This window comes from Ambystoma mexicanum, chromosome 1q, assembly GCF_040938575.1.
Source record: "Ambystoma mexicanum isolate Mex_15411 chromosome 1q, UKY_AmexF1_1, whole genome shotgun sequence".
Classification (NCBI taxonomy): Eukaryota; Metazoa; Chordata; class Amphibia; order Caudata; family Ambystomatidae; genus Ambystoma; species Ambystoma mexicanum.
The window spans coordinates 207,823,998-207,841,044 of NC_090922.1; positions in this window are offsets into that span (position 1 = coordinate 207,823,998).

A 17,047-nucleotide genomic window follows, 5' to 3' on the forward strand; every position below is an offset into this window, starting at 1 on the left:
GGGGAGGACAGTGGCCTCCACCTCGGGCATGAAGTAAGGGTAGGTCAGGCTGACAGCCTGGACTCCAAGTGCCTTACCTTTACATTTGGGGTCACCCTTCTTGTGGTCCAGAGCCCCACAGTCGCAAGAAGTGCCAGGAATGCAAAGTACGGTACTGGAGCCACTGAGAGCCTGCTTTGAAGCAGGAGGACCACTACTCTTACTCCCACCCACATAATACTTATACTACATTTTTGGGTCTTAGGAGAGGAAGGTTTAGATTTACTTGACTGTGACTGCTTTTGGGACTCCTCGGACTTCTGAGAGACCCCTTTCTCTTTGTATTTGTCCTTCCCACTGGGTTCCTTAAGGGACACCCAGTGGGAGGCCCACTTGTCAGCCATGCTGTCCAGCTTAAAGGGATCCAAAATGTTTTGGTCAGCAACATAATGATGTAGCTCTGGTGAACAGGCTTCAGAAAAATGCTCAAAAAACAAAAGGTGGGACAATTCAACAAAAGCTTTCACCTTGTATCCATCAATCTACCCCATCATGTTCATATGTGCCGCACTCACCCAGTCAACCGAAGACACATTGGGCCTCAATACGACCCAGGCGGTAGAGTGATAACGGTGCCAGTAGAGCTGCCGGTGCCGTTATCACTCTACTGCCTCATTCTGAGTACTGCTCGCGGTGCTGAACTGCATGTGTGGTCTGGGCAGATGTGCTTACCGGCACCCGTGAGCAGCCCAGGATGCTAACAACGGGCCCGTCATTAACGGGCCCGTTGTTAGCATCCTCCCCATTCCCATTGAGCCCTATGGGGGCTCGAATGGGAATGGGGATTTACCGGGTCCGGGTCCCAAGAATGGCAATTACCAGGCCTGAAAAAGTCAGGATGGCCCGGTAATTCCCTTTTTTTCAAGACCCGGACCCAGACACACGTTTGGAGGCAGCCATGCCGCTAAGAACGGCATGGCTACCTCCAAACTCCTAATGAGGCTCATTATCTCTTTTCTTATACTCCCTGAACCTTTTTTTTCTTCAAATTGACTGTATTGATGTACTTATATTATTACAACATGCATCATCAGTAACTTGCATTTCAATTAGAGCTTCATCAATCAAAGTTTTGTATGTTCTCGTTTTCCAACAAGAACCATTAACTTTCACCCCCTTCCCCCTCCTCTCCCAACCGCCCCCCTTCTCTTCCTTTTCATCCTCTATAGCCTCTGGATTGTAACTCCAGGAGTACCTTCGGAGCCATTAGTCCTGGTTCTATGTCAGTCTGTGCCATCGTTAGCTGTGAGTCCTCCCATCATAGTTAGTTATGGGGTCCATACCCCCACATCAGGGCCCAGCATGGGGCACATGCATAATGTGTGTTCCTTTTTCCTCTGATATCATATACGAGCCACTCTTATTAATCGTCAACCCGCCCTCCCTTGACTGGAGTGCTCAAAGCACTCCTACTCCGCTAATTCTCACCTTTTACCTGTGTCCTCCCTCCCCATTTCCCTCCACCGACTCTCCGGGTCATACCTTTCAAGAAATGGCACCCATTCCATTGCCCTTGTTGGGGCCAGGATTGTGTATTCGTCTCGTTAGCTCCTGCATTCTATACAGGTCCAGGGCCTTCGAGGCCCATTCTCTTTCCCTCCCTCTTCCATCCCCCGCCAGGCATGCCCTAGCCGCCAGCAGTAAATAATGCGGCATGTGCGGGAGTTTCACCCAATCCCCTTCCACCATTTCCATTCCGAATAGTACCAGCAGGGGATCCAGCCTCCTTTTCACTCCGTCTACGCCCTTTATCCTTCCCAGAATTTCCTTCCAGTATTGCTGCACCTTGTCGCACCCCCACCACATGTGCCAGTAATCTGCCGTTTGCCCACATTTCCTCCAACAGTGAGGGTCCGCCCCTGGAAACGTCTTAGATATCCACACCGGATCCCACTGCCACCTGTATAGAAGTTTGAGCCTGTGTAATTTGTATTGACATGCCACTGATGTACGGTGCGCATTTACACATAATCTTTCCCACTGTTCCACCTCCATTTCCATTTCCAGATCTCGCGCCCACATCTTCTTATGCGTGTAAATTACTCCCCCCTTTGCCTCCAATAGTGCCCGGTACGTTCTGGAGATACGTCCCTGCGGTTCCCTTTCTGTGTCTAATATCTTCTCCATACGCGTCAGCTCTCTTTGCAGCTTTACTTTCCAGTCTTCCAAGATTAGTATCCCTTTAAGCTGTAGATATTGGAACGCTGAAATTTTACCTATATTCAGAATCTCTTCTAACTTCCCTATGTCTATAAATTTGTCCTCCTTTAGGACCTGACCTATTCTCTCCAACCCTGCGTTGAGCCAGTCCTGGAATCTCTCATGGCCAAGTATACGGTCACGTACCGGGGGGACCCATATGTGGCTCAGTGGTGATGGCCAAGTTGTAACTCCCCCAATCTCCCTTTGGACCCTCCACAACCTCCAGAGTGAGCCAAGAATCCTATGAACGCGCACCCTTTTGGGCGGGCGTCCAGAGCCATTCTCCCTGCGTGACCAGCCTAAACAGATGGCTCTCTATGCTTACCCACTGCTTATCCCTGTCCATACGCAGGTGGGGAAATAGGGTTCTAAATTGGGCTGCCCTGTAATAGATGCGCGTCTCGGGCAACCCCACTCCCCCCTTCTCTTTGGGCTGCACCAGTAGCCTGTAGCCCACCCTTTGCTTTTTTTCCCTGCCACAGGATCTTTACCATTCTCTTTCCTATATCTACAAAGTGCAAGTCTGGCAACTTTATCGGCAGTGCCTGGTATATGTACAACACCCTGGGGAGTAGTATCATCTTTAGAGCATTCGGCCTTTCCAGCGAGGAAATTGTTTATTTCGAAAGGTTTCAAGGTCATTTGAGAGTCTGTGCAGTAGCGGGGGGAAGTTAAGCACATATAAATTCTCTAGGTTTGCAGGAATCTCACCCCTAAGTATTTTATGCTATCCTTAGTCCTGACCACTCCCTGCTTTGCTCTTCCGTTTGCTCCCATAGGGGGAGGAGAGTTGACTTACTGACATTTACCTTGAAGCCTGATACCTTCCCATAGTCCTCCAGGATCCCAAGTGTCCTCCGTACCGATCCCACCACCTCCGAGAGGTAAAGCAATATACTGTCAGCATACACGCTTACCTTGTGATTGTCTGTCCCCACCTTGATCCCCTTTACCAGGTCATCTTTGCGTAATTTTTCTCCTAGCGGTTCCATCGTCAGTGCAAATAATAGGTGAGATAAGGGACACCCCTGCCTGGTACCCCTGCTTAGCTCAAATTCCCTTGACTTCATCCCATTCACCACTATCCGTGCCGTGGGTCCTGAGTAGATTGCCCCAATTGCACGACACATTCTTTCTCCAAATCCTATCTTTCGTAGTATGGCGAAAAGGAATCCCCACTCCACTCTATCAAAGGCATTTTCCACGTCCAGACATAATAGCCCCTGGTCCTCCGCGTTCCCCTTTATATGTTCCATAAGATCTAGTGCCTTATGAATCGCGTCCGGGCCCTGTCTGCCCGCTAAGAACCCCATTTTATCCGGGTCTACTATGCAAGGTAATTTCTCTTCAAACCTTGTGGCTAGGATTCTCGTGAATATTTTCTCATCCACATTCAGGAGTGAGATGGGATGATAAGATGAGCATTGGGCCGGGTCCCTCCCCGCCCTCCTCTCCTTCGGGATCACTTATATTAGAGCTTTACTAAACGTTGGGGGCGCTTCTCCTGTGTCTAGAATATGGCTATATAGCTTCACCACGTGCGGTGATAGCACCCCTGCATATTTTTTTATAGAACCCTATGGTGTATCCATCCTCTCCCAGGGACTTTCCATTAGGGAGACGCGATATTGTGTCCTGCACTTCTTCCAGAGTTATGTGACTCCCTAGGTGCTCTATTTCCGGGCATGTGAGTTTAGGCATATTAACTCCCCTCAAGTATTCCCCTGCTGCATTTTCCTCACCGGAGCCTTCAGATCTGTACAGGGTTTCATAGTATCGAGCGAAGCCTTCAGCAATATCTTTTGGTGAGACACGGTCTCCCCCCTCAGGGCCTCCCAGCTTAGACACACATCTCTCTGTTCTTTGTGCTTAGAGCCTTGATAGCAGCAACTCACCCACCTTGCCCCCTTTTTCATAATATTTCTGTTTAAGATACCTCTGTTTCTATAGGGTTTCCTCCATCCCCAGTGCTTCGGGTAAAGCCTTAGATGGAACGTTCGACACAGTCAACGCTGGGGCCCCAAAATGAGATACAAAACTTCAGTGAATCCAAAATCATTCCACTAGGCTATGCCTCAATTTGAAGAAGTCTCACCTCATACCATCATACTCCCCACTCCCCCAGTGGAAAATGTTTAAAAGTCAAGAACCTGCACCATCTACAGAGCCTTTGTGGGTAGATGTCTGGACTACCGACGGTCGCTGCAACTGCCCCTATGACACTTCAGGGTCGGGTGCACAAACTCATCACACAACCCAGCTTTTAAATCAAAATACAGCTTGGTAAAACTATAATGGTTCACTGCTAAACACTTTGGACCCACACAGCTGAGAGTCCCCAGTCAGGCTGTCCTCTTCCTTGAAAACCCAGAAAACCGCCTTTGAGCAGGGACCAAGCCACCAAGAAAAGGGACAGGGATCCAACAAACTCACTCAGGACAGAGAAAACATGTATCTGTTGGGTATGGACCACATATGCTGCTAGAGGCCACAATCCCATCATGTGCTCCAAGACCTTTTGGCATGAATTCTCAGTTCTCGCAGCTCGGGAGGATAGCTCAGGGGCAAAGCACTCACCTTGAAAGTAAGAAGACACAGAGCAACACATATTCGATCACCCGGCCCGCGCTTAGAAACCTCTGAGTATAAAGCGCGATGTAAATGACCAACTGTAATCAGACACACACCACTTTTTACTTTATACACATGTATAGCGCAGGCCATGACCCGTAGGCATCAGGGCGCTGACAAAAACACAGAGTTAGAAAGAAACCTTAGGATGGAGCCAGGAAGAAGCAGAGGGCCAAAAGGGGACGCTTAAAAGAATGATTACATATGTTAATACATTACACATGAAAGCACAGCACGCACTATACAAATACGAGATGACATAATATAAAAATTGTAGCAACTGGATGCCTCCCTCAATGGGCTGCATTTTGCATAAGGAGGCTATTGCTATGGAAACAGCTTTGGACTTGTTTGTGTTTCAGCTTCCTTGGTGATCTCCCAAGAGAGAGAGAGAGAGAGAGAGAGACAGAGAGAGAGAGAGAGAGAGAGAGAGAGAGGAGAGGGAGCGCACAAGCTCTGGGCAAGAATGGGGTGAAGGGACTGTGAGGAGGGATAGGAGGAGTAAGGTGGAGGAGTCCTGCTCTCAGCAGTGAAACATTAAGAGTGGGCGTTAGGTATTTACATAAACCCGTGCGCAGCTCTGATCACTGTCAGTGGTCACAGCTGAGAGGGCGCGCGTGAACTGTAACTGGCGGGTTAATGGCCTAAATACCGACCTCGATTTGCCCCTCCTTCCCTTCCCCCACCGAGGGAATTTTGGAGCGTGTGATTCCCTCCTAAAACAAAGTAAGCCACTGGTGCATTTTGCAGGAAAGCTGGCTTAAAACACACTCTACAGGCAGTTCAGAGTGGAAACTCGTAAAAATATTCTGCTCTGCCAGGGTATGTCGTAATACAAACGAGTATAATTATTCTACAGCAGTCCGGCTGGTTCTCCAGTAAAACAATGCTGGGCGGATCCCCAGTTCCAAATGGCGCGTGGTGCTTCATGGGGTCTATTGCTTACATTCGCATGATGCTCTGCCCACATCCCAGTCCCTCAGTGTTGCCAACTCCTCAGTGAAGAAAGTAGCTATTGGCTCTCCTAGAAGTCGCCAGAAGTAGCTAGATGACGTCACTACCTAATTTGCATAATCACCTCCTCTTTCCCCCTACGATTTATGACTTTTACTGTGGCCCCCTCCCCTTTTAACCATTTTGTTTAGGTCCATCCCCTTAACATACAGTTCCCCTAGAGCGTTTCTGGGGGCGGCTGGCTACTGAAAGAACAATAAAATTGCTATGATTAACACTAAACACCTCCCTTTTAAGTTCACTGTGCTTTTGCATTACTCCCATCAGAAAACGGGAGAATGACCACACTTTTTTCAATTGGTTTGGAAACTTGCATAAATGAGCAAGTTTCCAAACCAATTGAAAAAAGTAGCTAGATTTGTCGATAGCCGCTTTTTAACAAAAAAGTCGCTAGGGGGGCGTACTTTCTCGCTAAATATAGCGAGAAAGTCACTAAATTGGCAACACTGCCGTCCCTAAACTGACCCTAACTGTGCACTCGTCCTGTGATCTCTGAGCCGCCCGCCCGTCCCTCACACTGTGCTCAATATCCCCACGACGCACCCGTCCCCCCCAACCCCTGCTGTTCCTTGAAGCGCTCCCTCCACTTGGTAAATAACGTATGGCCGACCCTGCAGGTTTTTTAATACAAGTATGCGCCCGCGGCGCGTCCCGTCAGCACCCCATTTTCCCTCAACAGCATTCCAAGCTTCCCAGTCCGCATTCCAGCCCTGCTTCACAGATTGCCAAGCGAAAAGGGAGCAATCACCCGGTTGCACACATACTAAAGAAGTCATGCAGGGACCAAGGGTTGGGAACGGGTTATGGGAACAGAAAAAGGAAGGAAGAATTGGCAGGGTACAACACACACCTCCTGAGGATTCACCAGAAGGCGCAGAGTGTTCTCCGCAAGGGGCGGCCTTAGGGGTGGGCAGCCCAGGAGAGTGCCTGGGGTGCCCTGCCATTAGCCCCCACCACGTCAGCTCAGGGGAGTCTTTCAAGGTCTCCCAGAGTTGGCGTGGTGGGTGAATGCGCGGCAGCCGCCCTATTGAAATTAAATGCGCCCCGGTCTTGGGAGCGAAGCACATTTAATAATAATAGGGAGCTGATTAAGCATGAACGCCTATTGACACATTTGGAGCCCCATGTCCCCCTCATGACCAGGGGTGCAATTGAGGGAGAGGCGCCTCATGTTTGTTTTGCCGCCCAGGGCGCTATGACCGCTAAGGCAGGCCCTGGTTATCCGAGGTTAAACACAAATCAAGATAACGACATTTCATAATCCTGATTCTGAATTGGTAGCTTGCTGGATTGCTGGGAACACTGGCACCCTCCTTGTCTGTTGACAGGACTAGAGACGCTCTACCTGACGTCTATGACACAATTCCTTGTCTCATTTGCACCTCTAATTTTCGTGAGATAGTGATTTCACCCGGGCATGCGTAACACTGGTCATGCCAAGGATTACTACCCCCTCAGGGCACACTGCCATATCCATCTCCTAAACCCAACTGGCTTTTGCCATGTTTCTTTAATAGTTACTATTGTACCACTGCACACTTGTAACAGAAGACTTTTGTAACCTATCAAGGTTCCTTGTAGACCCAGCCTCTAATCTGAGGGCTTTAGGAAAAACCTCCATCTCATGGGTTCAGAATACATACATGGGCCTACCCTTTTTGACTCCCACAAGATCTCCTATGCTCATAATGTTCTTGATGGGGCACCCTTGTTTCTCTCGTGGCCCGACATGACTTACTTGAGCCTCAGTTAGCCTTTGGTGGATGGCCTGAAGGTCAATCTAATGTCCTTCACACATGGAGATGACCCAGGAGGGGTTGAGTAGGAAGTTTGACTGTCGATCTCTTATGACGTTAAATGGTGAAACCTCCGTGTTTCTGGTTGGGGACAATCTGTCACTCCAGAACATCACCTCCAGTGCTTTATCAACATGATCCATGTTATTGCTTCAAGCCAGTTCGATGGTCTCCACCACTACCCTTCAAAATCTCTTGGCCAGCCTATTGGATTCCAGGTAAACTTAGCTGTAAATTTCCATTTGATCCCCAATTTGTTTGCATATTCTGACAACTCCTGGCTCCTAAATTGAGGCCCATTGTCACTTATTATCTCAGCAAGATATCTCTCCCTCCTACAATTTTGCTCTTGGAAGGTCCTGATAGCATCTGAGGTTGTGTGTGATACCAGCCTATTAAAAAACAAGTCTACTATCACAAGTACAAACTATATTTTTGGCCCTATAATATGGTGTGGACCCACAATATCTATCCCCAGATGTTTCCATGGTGCCTATGTGTACAACAGCTGGGACATTTCATGCCTGCACAATGTTCTGCTGTATTCTTCACCATCATCACACATTCGTCGTCAGAGGCATCAGCTTCCTGTTTGCACACAACAGTCTTCTTCGTGTGACAGACTGCAACAAACTGACCGGTGATGCCACATTAGGAGCACCTCGGATTTACCACTGGGCAGAATCAGGGGACCATGTAATGATCAGTCCTGCTGCATCATAAACACCTGTTCTTGTCACGCTTGATGCAGCTTGTTTCTTTACTATTGTCATTATCTCTTGATGAAAGAGAAGAGTTCATCTAGTTATTCCAATTTTCTCTCTCTCTCTCTCTCTCTCTCTCTCTTACTCTCCCCCTCTCTCTCTCTATCTCCTTCTCTCTCTCCTATCCTCATTTCTGGTTTCTTGTTAATGATGTTGATTTGAGTGGTGGTGGTATCACTGTATCCGTCTCCGGGATCTCCTTTCCTTTCTCTGGTGGCCTTGGGCTTTTAACTCAGCATGTTCTACTTTCTTGGCGATTGCCACAGCTTCTTCTAGTGACAGGTCACCACACATCCGTTAGGAAATATTTCCCTTAGGTGTAATTTCCCCTCCTTTTATGGAAACCCCCAAACTTTTTGCTTTTGTTTGGCTTACTTAACCTGACCTTTTGTAGTGGAACACAGTCTTTAGCCGCACTCCTCTGGGCTTTTGCTTATTTGTTATGGGGAAACTGACAAGTCCTTCAAGCATTTCAGCACTGGGAAACAATGTTTCCCAAGGTCTTTGACTATCTTGCCATGTTTTGGTCACTTTTTATCTATGTGCCAAGTACCTTACAGTACTGAGCATAGGGGTACTTTGTTTTATGGCCCTAGCCACCCTCTAAGAAGTTTTTTGGTGTTTGTACAAGTGCGCCTAGGACGCACTGGTGGCAGCAGTTTACTTTTAAAGTATTTGTACTTTGTTTTGATGGACCATACCGTTTTTTCCTTCATTTGGCCCAAGAGTGTGGGCAGTGCCGAAAATGGCCATGCCACAACGTCCTTTGTTCTGTCCTTTGGCCATGTGGTCCCTGCTATCCCCCAGGTCGGGAGACCGTGTTAGTCCTTATTTGGGCATGTAGCTTCCTGCAAAAACTGCATCTTTCGCGGGCTCCTGCATGTCACTTGTGCTAGTACCCAGGAAGAGGGTTGGGACTGTCTGGTGCCAATCCACACTACTGGTGGCAGTATGTGTTACGCTCACCTGGCTCCCACAGGGGCGTCGATCTGAACTGGACAGCTGCGGTCTCCACCAATGTGACGCGTAGTGCCGAGATGACGGACTGGACTGGCCCACCTAGCTTCGTTTGCTTGGCCCGTAGGAATATTCTTCTGCAAATGGAGAAAGGGAATTAACCACCCGTGGAGTTGAGCGTTCCCCCCCCCCACTCCCGCTGTTCTCCCCACTGATCACCTTTGATGTCCCCTCTTATGGTCTCACCTGATGGTTTGGAAAGATGAGCTCTCCATCCTGCATTGAGTGCAGGGGCGCGTAGATAACCAGTTGCTTCACTGGCTTGAAGGAATTGGTGAGTTCCAGAACAATATTGAGTCTGAGATTCCCGGCAAGACGCCGTAAGTATGCAGTTCGTAAGAGTTCAAATGTCTGACTTTCACTCTTGTCCGATTCCTTGCAGGTTGCAGCTTGACCCTAGTGAAGAGTTCCTCATGGCAACCGGTAATATTCAGGTAAGGATTTGTATTATCCAACACAGTTCGATAAAATAATGTCAATATGTAACCTGTTGCTTTCTCCCTTATTCAGGCGCTGAGAGAAAGTATGAAGTCTCAGGGAATAATGCCTCCGGCGGTAAAATCAGGTAAGTCTATTGTGGTGAGGAGGTTTCCCCTTGTTTGTCCCTTTGTTTCACCTTGCTGTCCTTTCGTTTCCCCTTAGGGGCCGGGGTTCGGCGAGGATGCAGTGGTAGCTGCGCCGACCCGTGAAGAGGAATAGTACCCCCAGTGGTAAAATCAGGTAAGTCTATGGGGGGTAACTATATTGCCTCTGTGTATTCCCTTGGCTCACCTTGCTGTTCTTGTCTTCCCCTTAGGTGCCGGAGTGCGGCGGGAACATGCAGAAGGATGCGGTGGGATGTGAAGATGCTGCGAAGGCCGGTGAGTTCAGCGCGGCGCTGCAGCAGGCGAGGCGACGCGCATAAATTACTTCTTTCTTCCAGCTCGACGGCGCGATGGATCGGGAATTCAGGTAAGGATCAAAGGTATTGCTTGTTCTAACCTTTTCTCCTTCTTTCTCCCTTTTTCTAGGAGCTCCAGGCTCGAGGCGGGCGTGGCAGAAGACTGGATGCAGACTTGCAGGCACGGTGAGCGTTACGCTGCTGGATGCAGAATAACGCGAAGCGTGTGCTGCTCTTCGGGCGTGGTTTAAATAGCCTCCAAAGTAGTCCCAGGTAAGTATTCCTCCCCAGCGCCAACCGAATAAAAAAAATAGTCCCTAGGTAAAGTAGTCCCTTCCAAGCCTCTTTTGGCTTGAAGCTCTTGCACCATGGTCTGCATCAGGTAAGTTTGCAGCATGGTCTGCATCAGGTAAGTTTTAATCTATGAGTCTGGCACCTATGGCAAAAGGACTGACTTTCCATATGAGCCTGGCGCCATAGACGCCAGGACTGCACCCAAATTGCCCCTAGCAGGGGTTGTTGGGCTTGCTTGGAATAACTTGATGCCTGCTTCCGGGGTTGCTGGACTTGGTCTGGGTCCCCGGGGGTAGGCATCATGACAGCACCCTGTTAAGCCCGGATGGGCCCTCACAATGAAGACAGGCACGCCGAGGGTCTGGAAACACGTCCTTCTTTATTATCTTACAACTTAGAACTAACCCTAGAAACTCCCTCCCCCCAGCGTCACGCGTCACGTGTCGGGACCACGTGACACAGTCCGTGTCTCTTAAAGAGACAAGCCTGGCGTAACATCACCCCCGGACAAATGTCCTTGCAACAACAACATTAACATTCTTCAACTAGGCGTGACGGCTTCTTCACGACACGATGGGGTCGACCATTAGTGGCTTCTCCCGAATCTTCTTCTGGCCCTTGCGCTCTCTTCATTCCTGGGCGAGGTAAAAATCTCGGTGGCGACCACAGTGAGTCTCTCGGGTCCAAAGGCATCGGTTCCAGATCCGGGGGTTCTTGCTCCTCATGGCCCTGGATGGCAGTGAGCTTGAATTGCGAACAATTCCGGGTTATTTCCCGCTCTTCATTTTCAGCTGTCACCATGGTTCCTTTTGTGGCCGTCACTAGGAGCGGCTGTGGGGAGAACCTTGGGTCAGTCTTTTTGACCATCGTCTGTTGGACCAGTACTTGGTCTCAAACCTGGATCTCTTTTGGGCGTGCACCTCTTTTCTCATCTGTTTGGATGTGGGCCTGTTCCTTCCGTTCCGCATCTCTCGCTAGGACTTCCGGTTTGTTGGTGGGATGTCTTATGATACATGTGCGAACTTGGTATTTCACCATCATCTCAGCCGGTGTCCTGTTCGTTGCCTCATGTGGCGTGTTTCGATAGTCCCGAAGCATCCTGCACAGTGCCTGATGAGGGTCAACATTTTCTAGTCTGGCTCTTTGTAGGGTCTTCTTGATAGACGACATGAACCTCTCGGCCATCCCGTTGGCTTGTGGCCATCTTGGTGTTATTTTCTGGTGTTTGAATCCCAGATGCTTGGCGAAGGTTGCAAAGTCGTGGCCACAAAACGCGGGCCGTTGTCCGACTTGATGACTTCTGGTATGCCCCACTCAATCACGACTTCGTCAAATACAGCTGCTATGTGGGCGAAGGCTGTTGACGGCGACTTCTTCACGATTGGGAAGCGAGAGTGCTCATCAATGAACAAGAGCAGGTACTCCCCGGACTCGAGGGGCCCATAAAAATCTATTGCCACTCTTTCCCACGGGTGTTCAGGGATCTGAGTTGACTGTAGCCGTGCTGGAGCTTCGGCACTGGCTGTGCATTGACATGCCATGCAATTTCGTACCCAACGGTCTACTAGCGCGTCAAGGAATGGGAACCATACATGGCACCGAAGTTGCCGTTTGGTGTTGTCCGCCCCGCGGTGGCCTTCATGGGCCGTCTTTATAATGTCTGACCGCAGGGCTGCTGGGATTATTATTCTGCACCCTCGGAGGAGTATGGACTTGTCTTTGACGGCCAGCTCCGTATGAACTTTTGCCAGCCTTTCCAGTTCATCTCGATTTGCGTCTGGATGTTCCGTCAGAAACTTCCTGTATGTCTTCCATCTGTTGTGCTCCGTGAGGTTGATAGCCAGTGCTATGGACGGATCGGCAGCTGACGCCTCTGCGACAGTCTCCAGTGATATTGCAGGAGGCAGTGCGTTCGTGGTGACGTAACTAATGTATTCTACATCTCCCTTTCTCGGCGTGGCTTCTCCTGTGGGTTGTCTCGACAGGTAATCCGCTGGGTTGTGTCCCCCCCCGGACGATGTATTATCTGATAGTCATATTCTTGCAGGCGGATGCCCCAACGTTCAATTCTTGGCGGCATCTTGGTTCGTGGGTTGCCGAACAGTGAGACCAGGGCTTGGTGGTCTGTTATTAGGGTAAATATGTTTCCTATGACGAAATTGTGAAAGTGTTCACATGTCCAGACTGCTGCTAGACTTTCTTTTTCCGCCTGCGAGTACGCGGACTCAGGTTTTTAAAAGAGCTCTGCTGGCATAGGCCACCACATGTCTCGGGTGGGTGTCTGCTCCATTTGTTTGGGCAAGGATGGCACCCAGCCCGACTGGACTTGCATCGACCAAGATTTCAGTGTGCAAGTTGGGGTCAAAGTAGGCAAGTTTTCTGGCTTCCGCTAGATATTGCTTGATAGAGTGGAATGCATCTTGGCATTCTGCCGTCCAGGCGAAAAGCATGTCTTTCTGAAGGAGTTTCCTGAGCGGTTCCGTGATTGTGGCATAATGTGGTATGTATCTCGCGCAGTATCCTGCCATCCCCAGGAACGATCGCACGTCTGCTATTTGCCTTGGTTCTTGTAGGCTGAAGATTGTCGCCACTTTGTCGGGATCTGGTGTCATTCCGTCCGCAGAGAATATGTGGCCGAAGAACTTCAGCTTGGTCTTGCTGAATCGACACTTGTCGACGTTGAGGGTGAGACCAGCGTCTTGAATGGCTTTGCAGGTGGCGCGGAGAGCAACATCGTGTTCCTCCTTCGACTTCCCGAATACTAGCATGTCGTTGCTGTAGTTAAGTGCCCCTCTGATTGGGCGAATGATTTGTCTGATGGTTTCATGAAAAATCTCTGCGGCCGACGAAATGCCAAAGTTGAGGCGCTTATAACGGAATAGTCCATCATGCGTGGCGAACGTGGTTATGCCCCTGGATTCTGGATGGAGAACCAACTGGTGGTAACCCTGATTAAGGTCCAGTTTTGAGAAGAGGGTGGACTTGTTTATCTGAACGATCATGTCCTTGATTCGGGGGCTGGGGTGTCGCTCACGCTGGATCGCGGTGTTGGCGACACGCATGTCAACGCAGAGTCTGAGATGTCCCCCCTCTTTTGGCACGATGACCAGTGGGGAGACCCACGGGGTCGGACCCGTCGCTGGTTCGATTATATCATTTTCTAGAAGTTGTCCGAGTTCGGCTGACACTGCAGCTTGGAGATGGAACCCAACTCTCCTCGGGTGCTGGGGGACGGGCCGAACTGTGGGGTCAATATGTAGTTTATCTGAGGGTCCTTTCAATTTTCCTAGGCCTTTGCAGATGAGGGGGAACTCTTCCACGATGGTGTCTTTTGATATCACGTCCATCTCCCTGGGTTCCGCTTGGACGTTTGACACGCTCTCTTTCGCTACTTGAGTTGGCTCTGATGAATAGATCTTGTCACCGTCTCGGACGTGTATGTCTATGAGTCCCCGGGAGAAGGCCGTCCTGTAGCTGAGGAGGCACCTTCCTTTCGTTGGACTGCGAATTACGTGTATGCTTGTCGTTATGGCACGGTTGCCGTGGATGAGGTGACGGGCGAAGAAACCAATTGATTGTAGTGGAGTGTCGGCGCCCCATTGGTATATTTTGGATTCAGACGGCACTAAGGTTGGTTTCTTGGGAATTTGGTGGAACTCCTTTTCACCCATTATGTTGACCGTGGCTCCTGAGTCAACCAGGAAATAGAATCCTATTTCCATTGGTATCTTGGGTGCTTCACGTGCTTGTCCTTCGTCCATGATGAGGTTGACGTACTCATCTTGCCAATAGTGATCGTATTGATAACCTTCATCTTCGAGGCGCTGTTGGTCTGCCTCGTAGTGAGAGATGGAAGCTGGGGGCCCGTCGTATTCATCTCTTATGCGGGATATTTGTTCGTATTCTTCATTGCCTTGGGGTTCATCCGATGGGTAGACGTCTTCAACTACTCTGACGTACCTTCTCGGGTTTTGTTGAAAAGGGCGCGATTGGTAGCTTTGGCCTTGTGGATTCCTGTAGGGTATTTTGAACTGCGGGGCGACTGGTGGTCTTTGGGTCGGGAATGGTTTGCCCTCTCTGCAGACTGATTGGAAATGTCCCTCTCTCCCGCAGTTGCCACATTTCTGGGACAATGCGGGGCACGTCCCTGCATGGGGATACGGCATTCCACAGCGGTAACACTGGCGTTGTGTTCTTGGGGTCGTTGAGTAGTTGAGATTCAGTCCTCTATCTGTTGTTCTGGCATTACTGGCCTGCATTGCTGCGATCGACTCGTTTTTGTCATGTTTGGAGGAGGCGGTGCCAGTTATCTGCATCACTTGTTTTTCGACTCTCTCCAGAATCCTTGCCATCTGGCTAACTTCATCAATAGTGATGGGTTTTTTTAAAAGTTGCTTCTTAAGTGTTTGGGATACACACCCCTCAATCACTCTCAACCTTATGGCCTCATCTAGGGAGAAGGCGTGGAGCTGGCAGTTTGCGCCTTTTATTCGTAGGCGGGTGATGAACTCGTCGACCGTTTCGTCTACCCTCTGCGTGCACTGATTGAAAATTTATCTTTCATAGTCCCTGTTGGGTTCAATCACCAACCGTCTGTTCAGTGCTGCGATAAGGGCTGGGAAGTCAGCTTGTTCTGCTGATGGAATGGTTTTCAACAATATTTTGATGTCGTTCCCGGCAAGGTTCAGGAACATGCTGCGTAATCTTGGGGATTTCTCTTCTCCTGCGGCGTCAATGAAGGTGTTGAAGTCTTCCAACCACTCGACCCACCTTGGGCCTTGTCTGCCTGCGGCATCATGGAGAAGGGGGGGGCATGGTTGCTGTGCTCCCCGCTGGGGTGGGGGGGGCCAGGGCCTGCTGATCTTGGGGCACGCTCATTGTGACGGTGAGCGGTGCGGTTCACCTGTGGGCGTCCGTCTCTGGGGGTCCGTTGCCTTAGTGGCGGGCAATGTGGGCTAGCAGGCGGCGCAGGGTGTCACCCACCTTTCACCGGGGTCCCGCTGGCAGTCTCTGGAGCCTGGATGGTGTGGCTGGCGGATGGTCAAGCACCCCGAAATCGATGTCTTGCTGTCAGTGGCTGGGCCCGGGGTCAGGCGTGCTGGCGAGTGCTTGGGATCAGGCCTGCTGCTGGAATCTGGGCCTGGGGTCAGGCTTGCTGATGGGTGCCTGGATTTAGGCCTGCTGCTGAGCTGCTTGGGATCAGGCCTGCTGCTGGAATCTGGGCCTGGGATCAGGCTTGCTGATGGGTGCCTGGGTTTTGGCCTGCTGCTGAGCTGGGCCTGGGCAGGCGTGCTGGAAGGTGCCTGGGATCAGGCTTGCTGCTGGAGCACACGTGGTGGTTTAGTTTGTATTTTATTTTTTTTTTTTCGTTTTGTATGCGGAGGAGGAGGAACCTTCAGGATGACACACGCATCCTTCCTACATGTCGCGGGAGCCGCGGAGGAGCGTACTGCGGGCAGGGACGGGATCGGCGTGCAGCAGCAGATGTGGAGGAGGAGACGGGCGCTCGCAGGCTGACGGTGCCCGACGTGCGCTGCAGAGCGGGATGGGCGCCGGAGGCGAGGAGGAGGAGGAGGAGGAGGAGGAGGCGGCCTGAGGAGACACCTCGTCGCCAGTTGTTAAGCCTGGATGGGCCCTCACAATGAAGACAGGCACGCCGAGGGTCTGGAAACACGTCCTTCTTTATTATCTTACAACTTAGAACTAACCCTAGAAACACCCTCCCCCCAGCGTCACGCGTCACGTGTCGGGACCACGTGACACAGTCCGTATCTCTTAAAGAGACAAGCCCGGCGTAACACACCCCCCCCAAGGCCCCTCCTAAAGTCGTTCTTCCCTGTGGTTTCGGTTTGTCTGGGAAATTTTGGTGGAATGTTTTCACCAATCGGGGTGCATGAACGTGGTCACTAGGTTCCCATGACCTTTCCTGTGGTCCATAACCCTTCCAGTCGATTAAATAAAAAAGTTTTGACTTTATCAGCTTGGAGTCCAGGATGTTCTTAACTTCAAATTTGGGTTCCCCGTCTACAAGGGTGGGGTCTGGTGGCTTGGTTAGTCTTGTCCCTGGTTGCACTGGCTTCAAAAGTGACACGTGAAAGACGGGGAGAATTCGCATATTAGCAGGTAAGTCCAACTTGACAGCCACCGGGTTGATAATGGCCTTAATAGAGTAAGGTCCCAAATATCTGGGGTTAAAGATCTGTGTTCCCTTTAGAGGTATATGTTTTGTGGCTAACCATACTTGGTCCCCTATCTGGTATTGTGGAGTATCACTTCTATGCCGATCAGCATCTTTCTTGTATTTTTCTTTCACCTGTTTTAAATGTGCAGTTGCTTCCTTATAGGCTTGTGTAATCGTAGCGTGCAGATGGTCCACTGCAGGCATTTCTAAGTGTTGGGTTAAGTCAAGG